This window comes from Vidua macroura, chromosome 1 (assembly GCF_024509145.1).
Source record: "Vidua macroura isolate BioBank_ID:100142 chromosome 1, ASM2450914v1, whole genome shotgun sequence".
Taxonomy (NCBI): Eukaryota; Metazoa; Chordata; class Aves; order Passeriformes; family Viduidae; genus Vidua; species Vidua macroura.
Window position 1 is genome coordinate 38490473 of NC_071571.1, and position 17325 is coordinate 38507797.

The 17325-nt window shown below is 38.3% G+C and overlaps 1 protein-coding gene across 5 annotated transcripts in view; it reads right to left on the minus strand.

Annotated features, from left to right (window-relative positions):
- THRB (thyroid hormone receptor beta) overlaps positions 1-17325 on the minus strand; it is a 155643-nt gene that overhangs the window by 68847 nt on the left and 69471 nt on the right. The window contains exon 3 of one of the 5 annotated variants that reach the window (XM_053982767.1): positions 15239-15309. The exons of the other annotated variants lie outside the window; for them this stretch is intronic. The gene's annotated coding sequence lies outside the window, so the exon portion shown is untranslated. The remainder of the gene's footprint in view (positions 1-15238; positions 15310-17325) is intronic. 5 annotated transcript variants of the gene reach the window in all.

Here is a 17325-nt window from a genome sequence, read left to right on the forward strand (position 1 = left end):
TAACCTTCAGATTGAGAAGTAGGTGTCACAAAGCAAACCCTTCATGTATTAACCTACACAAGAGTCCTGTACTGCACTTAGCTTTTCGATCTCAAATGAGGTCTCTGGTCTCTTCAGTGTGCAAGTGCTGATCTCCTTGAAGGAAGGTCAGTTTGTTGGTCTTCTTTCATCTCACTTCATACAGCCTCCTAACATTTCATCTTTCTGGTCTTCCTTAAGAGTCAGGAAATATAAGAAATCAGAGGGTGTTTTAAGCAGTTTAGATGCCAAATTATGAGTTGAATGGTAATAAAATGTGATTCAATTCAAGTGAGTCTGTGTCCTCACAATCTCAAGATTACCCAGAAGATTTCCTTAGAGCTGTCTGTATCGCAAAATCAGAAACTTCAGATTAAAATCTGCAAAGTCTTAGTCAGAAAGCATTGCAAGTGTCATTAGCTTTCCAAACCAAAGAATTTAAAAAACAATTTCACCAGTACAGAGGAAAACTTAGAAGGAATCTATTGATTATAAAACATCAGAATTAGCAGTATTTAAATCAGGGGGTTTATGTGATAATGTTTTCTTGTTAAAATGAAGCACGTTGTTAAAGATGTCAGAAAATTACTGAAAGGGACTTCAACAAAGAAAAAACCCTTTCATGCTGCCAAGAGAACTGGGAACAGTTTTGGAGGGGAACGTATTCTGATCTGTTTTCCTGTAGGGGAATATTTTCCCAAAACAAGGTCAATGGCAGATTCCCCCTTTAGGGCTTCAGTCTGCTAACAATCATCAGTCCCCAACCATTTGCACGAATCCTGATTTGCAAATAGAAACCTGAAGATTTTTTTTTCACATCTATTCCTGCAGCTGGTTGCACGGGATTTTCCTATCAGTACAAAGGTGCATTGCAGACTATGTGCTAATGCTCTCTCACTCCTTCTCTGTGCTGCTATGACAAGGCAGTGTGCTGGTAAGGAAATCTGGGCTCGTTAATCTTGCCAATACTCTGCACCATGTCATGCGCTGCTCATTAGGAGCTACGGGCACCCAGACTGTCTCAGCCCATCAGTTACAGAAGTTACAGGAGCCTCTCCCATCTTGCTGGTAATAAAGGCATGAAGTCTGCCACTATCACAATTGTCTTCAGAAGAAGAAAAGCAGCAAGTGCTAATTAAAGGAGGTGCCACAGTAGGCTGTACATTAAACATCATTCAGAATGAACACTGGAGTGTGAAGAATGGAAAGCCTGCTTCCTTTGTTCAAGACACAGAGATGAAAGCTAAACACCGAATGACCTCTCTGAAACAGTATAATCTGCACCTATTTTCCCAATTTCTGTATAGTAATGAAACATCCTTAAGCCATGCATTAAGAAATTAACTGCAGCGTTCAACAGGCTTTTAGAATTTCAACAAGTTTAAAGTTTGTTCTTTCAATGCAGGATCAGCTCCAGTCCATCACTGGATTTCCTTCTTCTGTCCATACAGACTCGCTGCTGTAATTTGTGAGTTGGATTTGAATAAGTGCAGGGTGAAATAGTGAAGGACAGCAATGATCAAAAGGAGTTTCATCTTATAGGGGTTTATATAAATTCTGGTATACTAGAGGCTATGTATTAGGACTACTATAGCATGTCTCACCTGAGACAAAGTGAGCACCTCACCAGTTGTGACAAAGAGAGATCTGTCATCTGGTGCATCTCTCCTGCATACCCAGTCTCATTTATGCCAGCTTCAAACACCACACCTACTCTAGGCAACCTCTTGTATTGCTCATCTCTTCCTTTCTTTTGAGTGTTTTTCCCAGTACAGGGTTCTCTTACTATGGACACAACTGTCAAGTGTCATGCTAGATGCACAACCAATGCTGGCTCTTTTTCACAGCTAACTTATATCCATTTCATGAAAACTGTTATCATGGTCTTCCCAATCACCTTTTCACAAAACTAAGCAGCTGTGCTTTGCTAAAACCTTACTTCAAACTCAAGCTTCCCTTGCCTTTGGTGTTTCTTGATATTCCTGTCTAGACTGTCTCCTGTTGTTCACTTTCTCTCCTACAGTACTAAACTGGAGCAGGTGCTGCACCTGGGACCTCAGCAGGTCAAAGTAATTATGCACATATTTTGCAGTCATTACTTAGGACAATTTACACATTAACTACTCCAGATGATTCTCCCTGAAGTAAGTCTGCTTTCAGTTTATATTAAATTATGCAGCGATCACACTGGAAGAGAAATAAAAGCATCCATTTACATAGCTCACCTGGAGTAGCTGCTCTGTCTAAAGTTTTGAGGTGACATTTTTCTGAACTATTATCATCAGCATATGCACACAGGCAAATGTACACATTCCCCCATTTCAGGCCTCGTGTCTACATCCATCCTGCTTAAGATTGTTAAACTTTCAACAGTTCTGCACTTTACTGAGAGCTACCAAAGACAGAAAATGTCAGTGAGCATTTCTGAAAACAAAACACAGCTTTATAAGATCATCTTTTTCAGCTATCTGGGAGCAATCTAGATTTATTTTATTATTGTAATGGACATCTTTATTATTGTAACAGAGTAGATGTCATTATTGTTCACCAAACAATATATTTAAATGAAATCTTAAATGTTATTTTACGGGACTAATCAACACATCAAAGCATCAATTTTCATTCACAGTGCAGAAAAGGTCAGTATGCAAATTGCAATATGCTAAAAATGGATCTGCTCTGAGTAATGCCCAATCAAGTTAGTGAAACTACATCCTGAAGACAAAGTTCGGCTTTTTGTTTTACCTCTGATATTTTGAATCTGTTCTGCAGACTAATGCGGGATTCAAAATGTCAGGGAGAAAAATGAGAAATTAAGCAATGTAGAAATAACATTTTCTGTCATTATGCAGACTCTATTTATATAGTAGAAATCTTTGCATTACTTTTTCTGTGAAAAAACAGATTCGATTATCCATTGGGTTTTCTGCTTTTAATTTTAATCTTTTCCTATTTTAATTTGTGTTAATTGTAAAATTACTTATTACTTCTATATATAAATTAGATTAAACTTAGAACAACCTTAGCATATTTTGTTGTTGTTGTTGTTTTTTTTTAATCTGGGGAGCAATGATAATAATCTTTTAAGTGTTTGAATACACCTATATAATTCTGAAGAGCAGTCTGGTCAGCGTAATCTCAAGGCTTTTATACGTGACAAAGAATTTTGTAAATTTTTTTTTTTGTCAGAAATTTTGAAACATCAACATTATATAAAGCCATAAGTAAAATGATCCAAAGACCAATGACTTCCATGAATGCATGATTAGAATATTTTTCTTCTCTTAATATCTGAGATCTTCAGATGGATGGGGAGGGAAAAGTAGAAATCATTACATGCAGTATGCTTACCATACTTCATGAGCAAGTTTGTAACCAAGAGAACAATTGAAATAGATACAAAATATGTAGCAGTTTTTGTACCTGGAAAGTGGTTAATTTTGCATATTTATGGCCATGATACTGGTGCTTAGTACCTAAAAGACGTAAGTTTTGCTGGGTAAAATTGCTCTGGAATAAATAAGAGGATTTGATAGGTACAGCAGTTATATGTACCTACATCTGAATCCACACATTCAAAAAGTCCTTTGAGACTAACCCATTCTGGAATAAAACATTATGGAAGACAGGCTTGTTACAGCAAAGTCCCCAGATGAACTATCTTTATTTATTAAGGATGGCTTCTGTTCAACATAAAGCTGTTTACGTTCGTAATTTTTCCCAGCTTGACATTCCATACAGGCTTCACTCCTTCTAATTTTCAGATATGCTCTCGGTGTTTTCCTTTCTTAATTACCAGCAAGAAACTGCTAGATGGTTCTATCAAAGTGTTACAACATTGGTAGGCATTAGTCTATCTGCACTTGTTCTTCATATTATAGGACTTTTAGATCATGCCAGAAAAAGATGCATTGGAGGATGTAAAATACTGTGCTATTTTATACATGTTTTAACACTACAGACATGAAAATCTGACAGGTCAGAACAAAGACCATGTTACTTGGATGCAGTCCTATGTAGTGTGAAACATGGAGAATATGACATTTTTCTCTGTCCCCGTCCTAAAAATTCCCAATGTTTGCTTTTGACATATGATGGACATTCAGCTGTTACCTTTATAAAAAAGTCTATTAGACACCAGCACTTTTTTTCCTAAGTGGCCGCAAGTCCACCATGATTGCAATTCTTCTCCTTTTAAAAATATTAACATTTATTGTGACTGAATTCCCTCTGCCATCGTATTGCTCAGTCACACTCAATACTGTCAAATCCTTGTACAATTCTTCCCAGTTGACTAAAACACCACCATCATGCTTTATTACTTCAGTATTAACCCCTTTTTCCTTCTGTTGGATTGATGCCTTACAGGATTCCCCCACTCAATGATTTACTCCCTATTGCTTCCTAACTTTTAACCTGCTTTTAATTCACTACAACAGTTTCCCTTTCAGTGCACAGGAGCTTTAATTCTTTATAAGCCTTCAGGAAAGAACCCTATTAATAACTTCTGGAGATTCAAGTAGATTATAACTGGATCGTAATTTTTACACAAATCACTGCCTCCCCTGAAGAATTGGGTAGACCTGTGAATTTTGACCTCTTCCTGTTAAGACAGGCTGTTTAGCCTGCATGATGAACAACACAATCCTAAATTATAATTGACTCCCTGTTCCCATTCATTTCATGCTGAAACACTAAACTGTAGCTGTGGTTTGAGAGCACTCATCCTGATCAGCTCTCTACATATGTGACAGTCCAGCTGTCAGAAAATGGAAAGTTCTGAATTATGGAAATTGTTTTTACAAGGATGTTATTAACCATATCAATTTTTTTTTTTTTTTTTTATTTCTCCAATGCAAGAAAAATGAATGGAGCTGTGGGAGAGAGGAGAAAGCTCTTGAAAAGGAGAAGGTAGCTTTCCTAGAGTTCATTGTTAAGGAAAGCAACAAGCCTAATACCAATGGAGTAGCCCAAATTGAGGGCTTCCTAGCTCAGAAGAGACCTTAAAGTTTCAAGGAACAGAGGAGAAAGAAATCTCCAATGGAAGTCCCTAAGGAAACAGGTGATTTCACTTGGTGCTCCAGCATAATAATAAAGCAATATTGTCACAGTGTACCTGACACTGGAGCATTAGGTATGAGCTGATGATCTAATACTGAGTTTTTACTGCCATGTCTAAAGAATTTTGGCTGTGTGGTAAAGTGGATAGCAGACACAGGCCAAAGTACAATTATTCACACCCAGTTTTATGGTTTGTTTTTTTTCTCATGTTATGACACAAGACACAAAAAACACAGCACAAAGGTTTCTGTCTGCTTGAACTGCCAAATGTAGGATTCCTAACATCGAAGAAAAATCCATGGTGATATTAGCATAAGTATTACAGTGCTTATCTTTTGACATAACTATTCAAATATAGATACAGGTATATGTACACACAGAAAAAACAGAATAAGCTTATGGCTCACTCTAGATAACAACTACAACAAAGTGGAAATGGCTCACTTGCAACATCCTATATGGAACTATGATATCCTTTTAAGTGATTACTTTGTTACAGATTCATATTCATACAGATAAATTGTAAACAAAATATGCTAGTGCTGCTAGAAGGGGTGTTCTTTTTCTGGTTTTGTAACAATCATTTTACAATATAATTCTTATAGCTCAGTCTTGGCAAAAACACTTGAAGGCAGGAATATAAAAGCCACAGCCACCTTTCCTAAAGATGTTTTCCAAGCAAAATCCAAGTTCCTGTTCCCTGGATTCTAATGTTGGCGGGCAGTTACTTTTCCTGTAAGAGACTGAGTAAGATCCCAAATCTGAAAAAATAACAAGCGCTAAGAATATTCAGAACTAGAAATGCATGTTCCACGAGAACTTCGAACTAACCTTAAACTGTATATACATTTTTAAAGAAAGTAAAAGCAGGGTCTGTGCAAATGAAAGTACAAAATTGGAAGTAGAGGGGGAAGGGAAAAGCTTCCACAAATTAAACAGTTATGCACTACAGATTTTTGCACAGATGCCACAAATAGGTAGGCTAGAAAACAAAAGAACATGAAAGAGTTGAAAAGTGAAACAATATAAGTTTAAAGAGCCAAGATTAATCATCTCAATTTCCTTTGAAAAAGAGCATTCCAAAAAGGCATCACCAAAATACAAGGAAGGTGCCACAATAAAAAGAATTATTACATACCAACAAATACTTAGTGTTTGAAGAGACATCACAAAAACTGCATCACAGCCTTGAAATAGATATTTAACTCCACAGACAATCTGTGTTTAAATGGATACAAAGAAAGGTTTACAAAGATACAAAGAAAAGGTTTAGATGTCATTTTCTCTGTTTAACTCACAAAAATAGGCATTTGCTTTAAATTGCTTTTTCTGTGGTAACAAATCCAGAAGAAATGGGGTTATGCTTTTTTTGTACATCAATGCACACCTTTGTTACATTAACCTGAAAGCAATTTTTATCCTAGATCTTTGAGCTGCATACAAAAATTATCAGAGAGGCAAACAGCATAGATAAAAATGAACCTGGTTTAGAAACAGAATTTCTGCCATGATGTATCACAAGAAGAGTTAACTTTTTACTTTTCAAATTAAAAAAAAAAATTAAATACTGAAACATTCTTTGAAATGTTAATATTTAATTCTTTAATAGCATCCTCAGAGACTTTCCAACTCTCACCTAATTTGAGGGTAATAGGTTACAGCAATTTTTATTGCTGCACTGGACATAATTCTTTTTTTGTGTGCTTTTATGTTATGCCAAAATTGCCTGAGTGCATATGAGTAAGTTTAGGTAGAGGGAGGGAGTTGGTTTGTTGGTTTGGTTTTTTTTTTTAAGAACGTGTACACATTTGATGGAATGCTTTTGCTTTCTGCTTTGGTTTTTAACAAGCAACATTTCTGACCATGCACCATCTCACTATTGTTTCTCCCTGTACCCGCTGCATTTGCTCTGCACAATTTCCTAATTTTATTTTTTTTCCTGTAAATCACATTGTATTTTGTATGCAAACCTTACACAGAACTAAGAATTTAATGAAATGTCCTCCACAGCCCATCACAGAGCTCAGATCTGCATGTGAGAAGGCAGCAGTGATCTGACCCTGGCCGGGCTCTGCGTTTGCTTCTCCCTGCCCTGTTCTGGCAGAGGAGAGTCCAGCAGAAAACTGCTGGCTTCTTTCAAAAAACTCTCTAAGTGCCACATCTTGAAAAGCATAAAAAGGAAACTTATGCATTTAGAAGCCCATTTACCAGCTGTAGCAGAGCCTGAAAAGCAGCAACAGAGAAAAAGCAAAGAGAGGACTCACCAAGATACATCCTGATGTAGGGGGAAGAGGTTTGGTAGCAACCGTCAATAGTTTCTGCTTCTCTCCTCTTTTCCTTTCTTAGTCCCCCCACTCCTAATTTCCCCATTTAAGGGAGAAAATAACAAGGCAGAAGAAGCCAAGAGACTTTCATGACATAAACAATAAGGCCTTCCTGTGCCAATATTTCCTTTAAAAACACTTGCCAATAAAGCTCCTGGAGGCCAGCAAGAGAAAGAAACGCCGAAACAGCCATGACATGAACTTGGCATATTTTCTGACTCACTCACTTCCCTTGAGACAATTCCTCCAAGAGAATGCTGAAGGATAATGGGAAAAGAAAATTTCTTCCAGCGAAAAGGACTTCAGCTGCCCGTGCATACAAGAAAACTGCCAATTAACTTTATTTCTGTTTACCTACAGCCTTGCTCACACAACCACCTCCACTGACATGTTTCCTGACTCACACACTCATGTTTGTACATTCATCTTGTAAGCCTGGTGTCTGAGACAGACAATGAGATTTAAAAAAAAAAACAAAACTGAGAATCCTTGACTCCAAATAATTTCTGAACAGCAGAGAGAATGATCAATAAATGATAAAGGGTAGCCAAATACTTGGATGCTTCACATATTAAATCCATATTTCCCTTTTCTTTATCCTTGCTATTTATACTTCTTTCATAATTTCTCAGACACACTAGTCTGTAAAACATTAAGAATGCTCATATTCCTTCAGATATCTGTAATGAAAGATTGTCAAGATTATTGTGTCTCATCAACCTATCTCATTTTGAGTAATACCTTGTTTTCAAAAATAAATGGCATGTTAAGAACCAGAAATTAAAATCTCCTTGGAAATCAGCATCTTACAGGCACAAACATGCATTCACTCCCTCACTCACTCATTCCTGGGGTGCAGCTGGCCCCTGCCTGTGTCTCATGGGCAGGCACACAGGGCTTTGGCTGTCTCCTCTCATTCACACCTTCATCTTCACCTCCAGCACAGGGGACCTTTCCCAGGAGGCTGGAGCTGAGGGGGAGCACAGGCAGGAGACAGAGCAGCACTGTACTGATGGCAGGGGGCAATATGAATTCTCCTCCACTATGGGGTCACAGTGGCTTCCATTCTTCCAAGGGCAGGGGCAGGCTGGCAAAACGTGTCTCTGGCCAGGCTCTGCTGCAGGGCTGCCACCCCACTGCACTCCCCTCTAATTCCAGACCGGACAGAAAACCCCCACTTCAAGCCAGACCAAGCAGAAATTGCTGTTGCTTTGAGGGACTGTTTGATTACCAGTCCCAGTATTGAGGTGGGGGGATACCACCTCTTCCTTCCACAGGTACCTGACTGAGGGGACCACGCAGGGACCCACTGTCCACGCCTCTCCAGGGACCTTGCACCCTGTCACTGCATGAGCTTGTGCTCACTCTCTGTTTCTAGGAAGGCAGAGGGAACTGCCAAGTGCTCCTTGCTTGGCTAAGGGCTCTCATTGTTGCTGGAGTTTCTTTGGTTTCGCATTCAACTCCTGAGATTAGCATCAGGGTATCACATATCAAAATAACCACTAGTGAGGATTTGCTGGCCTGCTCAGAAGAGAGGGCTCACCATACCTGCAGCTGCATAATTTTACTGTAATTTAGTCTGATATCATACACCCCTGGTTTCTACTCTCTAATAACCTGCTTGCTGCTTTAGCACTTGGGCTTATGCCACACTCGCCAAGTCCCCAGACTCTCCTCTAAGAGCCCTCCTTACCCCTGAAGATGCTCAGCAATCACAGCTAAACCAGTGCCAACATAATGATCATATTTGGGGTTTTGTTTTCTAATTTTAGTAAATTTTGGGGCATTCCTAGCTAGTATGGCTCTGCTAGTAAAATGTATAAATAGTACAGGATGGTAATGGATACAATCTACATTAGGAGTTATCTACTAGCTCACCTTTACTCCACTATGACTGCTGGGCACCCTGTCAAATCCCACACACACACCCCGTATGATTGTTTTTTCTTAAGCAACTTTTTATGCCCCCTTACAAAGCTAACATTGGTTTGTTTTTAGGTTTGTTTTCAGCAAAACCAGAGAATATATGTATTTTTTTGTATCACCACCGGGGCAAGCCATCTGTGGTTGGCTGGCAAACTCCGAAATTCAGGGCTGGGGCAGAAATATTTAGGAGTCAAAAAAAGCTGACTTGCTCAAGAAATTAAAGCCCTTCTGACAATCTTCCAGAGAGCCCCTGAGGAAAAGGGAGGGAACCAGAGAGAGACTCAAGGAAAATGGATGGGAGCCCAGTGTTGAGATTCACGCCAGAATAGTTCCTGGCCAAGAAGGAAGGTTGGCAAGTAGACAAATACAGGCTTTCATAGGCAGCATTGTAAACAAGACATTAAAAATATTAATCCATTTAGATTTCAAGCACTGAGATGAGATTTACTTAAGAAGCAGAATTATGCTGGTAATGGCTCCTCAAACATTTCAGCTGAATGTCAAAATTTTTGCTCAACTGTATCAAGTGAAAATACAAGGAGCTGTTGACACTACAATATTCAAACATTCAATCGTACGGCTGGGCTGGAAAAACACAGAGAAAAGCAAAGGAATGCAGAAACTCAAGCCCTCTCAAGGAAACTGCATTCACAAATTATTTTTACCTTCATTTCTACACCAAAATAATAAATTGAAGGGGTGAAATAATTTTCTAAAACCAAGCTTCCTTTCAGATTTTTTTTCAAATCAAACATAAATTTCTTCTACCAAAATACTTTGTTTCCAGGTAGACACAGTCATGTAGAACAGAATGTCTTTCGTGTGAAAGAGAGTTTAAGTAAACTTTGAACACCTAGACTTTAAAAAATTTCCTTCTCTCCTGAAGGAATCAGCATGTCTCCCCTTTTCCCTTTAGAAAACACACACTTACTCTAAATGATTGACTATTTTAATTTTCTTTTTAAATGTACTGGATAAGTCATTTCTCACCAATGCCAACAGGTGCTCATGAAAACTGAAGTACAGAAATGCACGCTTTTTTGGTGCACGTGGGAAGGGTCATGTCACCTTAAGCCTGTCACCACCAGGAGATTCACAAATCTTCTTCTACAGACTGGTGAGCAGGGCCAAGCATGTCAGGAGAGGCCTACAGGGAAGATCAAGTGCCTTGAACAATGAGAAAAATATAAGCTGCAATTACTATATGGGATTCAGTAACTCAGTCAGGAATCAAAAGATTCCCATATTGGGTTAAAGAAAAGACTAGTATTTGTTGAATGAATGAGGTTGATCCTACACACAAGTCCATGTGTCTGCTCACGAGAGGTCTTTTTCACATTAACTTAGTGAAAAGGATAGGATAGAAAGCATTCTATCTCTTGCAACCAAGGATACCATACATCCCTCAGAATTATATTTCTGATAAGTGTCTTTAAAAAAAGAAAAAAAAAAAGGTTAAAAAATAAAAAAACAAAACTAAACCAAACAAAAACCAAACAAAAAACAAAACAAATCAACAACAAAAAAGCAAAACAAAACAAAAAAGCAACAACCAAAAAAAAACCTCCACTAAGCTTTTTCTTGCCTATATGCGTAGCCACTCATAAAATTATCTTAAGATCTCCGCAGTATCTGAAATACTGTGGAAGATCAGAGCAAAGGAAAACCTCAAAACAGAGTTAAACAAGTAACAACTTCATTCTCCTAAAGAGTGAAAAAAATAGATTAAAATCTAAAGAATCTTCAATTTTATAACAGTTTAAACATTTAAATGCAAATTAAAGTAGCAACATGTGAATTATAGAAATTCTGTAGCACTCCTATATTATGAATCATACTATGAAATTTGCTTTCTGCACTCTCAATGGAAACAGAATGAAATACTGGCATCTCAGGGATTTTGAAATGATATACAAGCAGCACATGTAATTGCCTCAATTTTAATAAGACAGCATTCTATCTCAGTTGCATATTCTAAAATGTTCTAGCTGAAGGTATTCTTATGCAAGCTATTTGCCTATTATATACGACAACTGGTGTAACTTCACCGTCCAGGGAGGCATTTCCATCCCGTGGCAGGAGAAGCCATTAGGGAAACGCTGCTTGGCAAACAGTAGCTCACACACTGGAGCGGCAACATTATCCCGGCTTTCCTACATATTAGGCATAGGACTGTGTTCAAAGTAAACATGCGGTCATAATTAAATAATAATTATGACTAACATTTGTGTAACACCATTCATCCAAATAGTTCAAAGCATTAGGTAAATCTGTAAACAAAAGGTCTAATCCTGCACCCTTTACTCACATAATGCCGTGCATCAAACGGGCTATGTAGATCTTGTCTATGCACAGACCTAATTGCTCTCAATTAACTCCATGTGTCAACACTTATTCCAGTGCGTCGTGTTCCTTTTTAGCTTAATTCTCCCACTGCTTACTACAGGTGAATGTACTGTTTCTAAACTCTCACTGACTTAATATCACTTCTACGGACACTTTCCTACATGGATCCCACAGGGCTTTTAAAATATTAATGCAGCCTCACTTCTCCTACACACTTCTAATAGGACAAATATTCTTTTTATAGATTAAGAAGTTCACTTTTTGTACTATACTTCAGGGACTGACCATCACATCTGACTTGCAACTGCAAACCCAAGACCTACAGTTGCTATTCTCATACCTTAATCACACAAATAGCCTTCTTCATCCATCATGCTCCAGAGTAAAACCACAGGAAATGGTAAGAACAGGAGAAAATTCTGCAGTTTCTAAAAATAAAATATATTCACAAGCAGACATGCTCAAACCACTCATGCATGTGTAGTACAAACGTTGTCTGTCACAGAGAACCAATGTTTCTAACTGCTGAAAAAAATAATCAGGAACAACCTGCTGACAGTTTTGTTTCAGTCTGCCTTGATGGTCAAGCAACTGGAGAACAAGGAGAGAGATCAGGAATACCTGAGTCAGATTTCATTTTGGCTCTGCTATGGACAGTTAATTAAGTTTTTTGCTTCGGCAGCAGTATCTGCAAGTCAAGCCAAATAATCTCTTTCACTTACGGATATTTTTAAATTCATGAAAATCCCTATGGCTCTCTTGAAGACAAATACTATTTACCAGCACCAGCTGTTACTTAGCTTTTAGCATTTTTCATCTTTTATCTTAAATTTTACATAGAAGAAAGTCACTGCCATAACCCACTCACACCACAATTTAGTGTATTTTCCTTCTAATTTTAATTTTCCTTTACAAGACATATACTTAATTTCAGATCTTATATGTATTCCATATGTAACTTAAGCATAAAACAGAATTTTTTTTTTAGCACCAAACAAAAGCACTGTAAAACATCATTGACTGCTGAACTGTCAGTAGAGCTAACATGGCAGTAAAATAGGGTGCATTTTTCCTCTTTTAATTTTCAGATGAGTTTAGGCACTTCTCCAATGTGTTCATTCAAAAAAAAAAAAAAAATCCAACAAAACAATTAATTGTCTCATCTAAGCACAATGCGGTTGAACCTGAAAAGAATCTAGGGTCACAACAGCAATCCCTACTAGAAAAAACAATCCTGAATTGTAGAAGGATTTCTCATTTATTCAGAAAATGCTGCACAGTAGTTAGCTAGTAAAGACATGGTTCTCCTACAGCTATGCACTCTTAATTCCATATACAGATAGTGTTTGTCGACCTCATATGAGTGAAAAGGTGAATATTAATGGTTTAATCCACTATATGTTAACATATAGCTTTGTTTTAATAAGCAGTGAAAAGGACGTGTGTATATTAAACTGCATTGTCTTCATGTGCGAGGCTGGGGATGGAAAGGTTGGCTTTTCCCATCAGTTGTACAAGCAGCATCTGTCAGCAGCACAAATGAGCAGCAGGCAGGTGAGTTCTCTCCACCTGTCCAGCCAAGATAGCAGTAGAGGTGCTATGCTGTCTCCTGCCAGGACACCCAGAGCAGTGCTTCTGCTCAACAGCACTTCCTCATTATTTCTGCAGTGCCTAGGACAGGACTGCAGCAGTGTGAGCCAAGCAGTCTCTCTCCCTTCTCATGGATCTGATCTTGACAGCTGTGCAGAGACCGTGGCTAAACATAGAGCCAAGGCAGAGAAACCAAGCGCAACTCCATTCAAAACTGGGCAGTAGCCTCTTCTATTCCTTATCTGTTGCCCTTCTTCTGGGGTCAAGCCAAAATGAGCCCATAACCCTGCTGGCAAGAGAACCTCTGGCACTGCTCCACGTCTTCACTTCCAACAGGGGCAGACAGGACAGAGCCCAGACAGGAAAAGGATCCTGAGGGAAAATGTGTGCCATGCTGCTGGGCACCACAGAGCTGCCTATAAATACAGAGACTCCCAACACTACCTCTTAGCAGCTCCTGGAGAATTTGTTCACAGATGAAAATCATACCACCCAGGATACAATTCACTGATGCACCACTAAGCACAGCACTGGAACAATCTGAGCAAGGCTTTTTGATAGGGGCTTCTTGTGGCATTGAATTTCGGCCAGGAGGTCTAAGAAAATATCTGAAGTGAAAATGAGTAGTACATTAAAGGAAAGCACACAGGACAAACAGGCTTGGTAGTTTGGATTTCCAGAGCTGCTTATGTGTGAAAACCAATTACCCGATTTGACACAATGGCAGGCTAGCCCGTGCTTTCAATTCCCTTGCAGTGGTGACTGCCATTTGCTTAGAAAGCTTTTCTGTTTAATGCTAGAAATGCAAAATCAACTCTGCCTGAGATACAAGGTATGATAGTCAAAATAGACAGAAAAAGTTGTAGTTAACATTATGGTAGGTTATAAACTGCAGTATCTCAGACTGTTCCTGTTAGGAAAAGCAGCAGCTCCAGAGGCTAATAACCATCTCAGGCATCTTAGCTGAATGCCCATGAGTTACTATTGGCTGTAAGTGCATCTAGAGAAGATAAAAAAAGTTCAGGAGCAAAGAGCAAGTCAAAACCTTTTCTGAATCTAATTAGGACAAATTAAAGTACAAACTTTTATTTCCCCTTAGTTTTTAAAACAGTCACTTCTTGTTGCTGTAACGGACTCTCAGTATCACTTCCATCATTTATTTATCACCTGACTCACAAACACACACTGGTACTGTCCAGGTTTATCATACCACTGTTCTTAAAATTTCATACACTTCTATTTTAGAGCTCTTGCATCCCAAAAGATGTAATACTCCAAATCTCTGCAACATGAACATCCCCATGGTAGATCTTTCTGAGATGGAAGTAAATACAAAACATAGTAAATATGCAGCTAACACCAAAACAGTTCTTCAGACATGACCAAAGCACTGCTTGCATTTAACACCAAACAGGTAGAAAGCATTCTTTTAAGAGAGATGACATTTCTGAGTGTAAAACACAGAACAGCTACCATGGAGATCCTTTTGTTAGTCTAATTTCACTGGCTCTGATAGATTCTCTCTAAGTTGAATGAAAAATGACTACAGGGATTTCTTCAGGTCTCACATCTGAGCATAGCATGTTCTATACTCTTCTCAAAGTAAACTCGGAAGAATTTTATTCTGGGGTGCAGCAAGAAATAAAAAAAAAAAATCCACCAGCATCCTCAGGAAATTCCTACATCATTAGGGTGCAGCAGAGGCCATTGTCCATAAAGGAGTGGCAAATCTTGGCTATTTGTCTTTGAAATGCTGCATACCATGACACCTCAAACCTTCACACTGAAAACTTTCATGAAGGACAATCTAATCAGCCTTTTTCATTGGATGAGTATACTTCAATTGGAAGCTAATAAAAAGCTTACTTTCCAGTGAGATATCCCTTTCTTTACAAAAAAAGGTATGTAATCTAAAAAGGAAGCCTGAAAATTCGCCCAAATTTTAAAATAAAATATAAAATGTGATTTCCTACCTTATACCTTCAACACCTTCTAATAAATGCCATGCAGCTGTGGGAGGGCATTTTCAGAAGGGAGGAAAGTCCTAGGAAACAAAATGCTTTTAGTAGAATTCTGAATGGTTTCATTGAGTATTTTTAGCCTGGCCTCTTCAGAAGCTCTGCAAACATTTGCAAAACTCTAAAACAGAGCCAGGGTTATGTCACTATCTTTGGTACAAATAATTTGTTAGGAACTATTTTGTTCTGGCACAAGGATATATCAAGAGAGTATGCGTGAACTGGCTTGTTTTCTTTTGGATTAATGTTGTTTGTCAACTGAAGGCTGTCTTTATGTGGAAAGAGCAAGGTGCCAAGAAGCACATTTCACCATGCCAAAATTAAAGGGAGGAGCTCAGAAACAGTCTTTTATTACCTAATTAGTTTTATCAAATGACACAGATCAACTAACAGGAGATAACTAATAGGAAAAAGGGGTCTAATGAAAAAGTAAGTTATCAGCTGGATGCTCTCCAGAAAACAATTATCTCCCTAGGTAAACAAGTACTGCTGTTGGGAGGTCAGGCACAAAACACAAGGAATGGAGGTCTTCTCAGGATACCAGCCCTTGGTGGAGTTGAAATGGGTAAAAAAAGTAGTAGGATAAACTACACTGAGAAGAAGGGATGACTTGTTATTGAAGAAGCTAGTATCTTCAGATAAAATTATTCCTATCTGGCCTACACATATCCCACCAGTTGTTTTTTTTATGAAACACAAATCAAGTACAGCCTGCTAGATTAATATCCTTATTCAAAATGAAAATTAGGAACACAATAAGAACAGCCATGTTCATCTACTCAAGAATAAATTACCAGAATAAGTTTTTTATAGCTTACAGGGAAAATGGCAGTTCACAGATCTTATTTTATCTTGACTACCCCCTAAGACTAGAAAGGATTATCACAAAAAGAAATACGTAATTTTAGATGATATTCTGCTTTATCCACAGTAACCAAATGTACCGCACATACTTACATTTCCTTTCCTTTATTTTCCCAATTGCATGAACTAAACTAGCCAAACAATTCAAACTCATGTGGCTCCCATTCAGATTACATCAACTCTTAATTCCTAATGTAAACCATACTTTCATGTTTCCCATTATTATTTACTTATCTAGTATATACCTAAAATATGCAAAACTTATCTGATTATTTTAGCTAGAAAAGTAACACCAGGCACACGTGATAGCACAAAGGCATTTAAGAAGCCTTTCTAAAAAATTAAAAAAAATCTAAAAATGAGAATTTAATTGATTAAAGGCCTATGCCCCCCAGCAGCTTGAAGAAAAGCAACATTGATTTTTATGAACATTCCTTGAGAATTTTAAGTGACGCAATGGGGGAGTTTTATTATGCTATTCTTTCTCTTCCTCTTCCCCCTCATCCATCACCAGTTAATCTGAAAACAGATAGGACAAAGAATTTATGGGAAAATGCTCCGTCTTTTGGGATCTGCAGTTCTACCTTTACTGCAGAGCTGTGGGGACCACAGGAGAATTTCGTATCTACTTATTGTATGCTTTAGCAAGGACTGCTAGATGCAGAACTATGAAAGGAACCTAAAAATCAGTCTCTCTAAATGGAAATACCAACCACTGCCATTCCAGAACTATCCCAGAACACAAGAGTAGGCAAAAGATGTTAATGAGGACTTGGCACGTCCTGGACAGAGCTGAGCAGTCCTGTTAGCATGCCTTTCCCTGCCCGGAAACACTGAGTTACAGAATAAGCCCAGCTCATACAGCTTGGTGACCCTGCATGCAACTGAGAGCACTGCAGGGATAGAGGCTTCAGTCTAGACTTGTATCACTGTTCCAGACTGTCATGACCCTTTCCAAGGTCATTCCCATCATTCCTGCACATGGAATTGGTATCACCATTCCTCCGTGTTGCAATGGACTTAGTAGGGTATTGGATTTTGGGGACTCTTCAGTAAGATAGCCCAAAAAAATAAAAGAAAAGAGAAAGAGCACATCACAGGAATGCAAATCAGTGAGCTCATGCAGGTACAAATAGAAAGCAGATTTAGTTGAGGAATAAAATAACCAGTAAATGAAC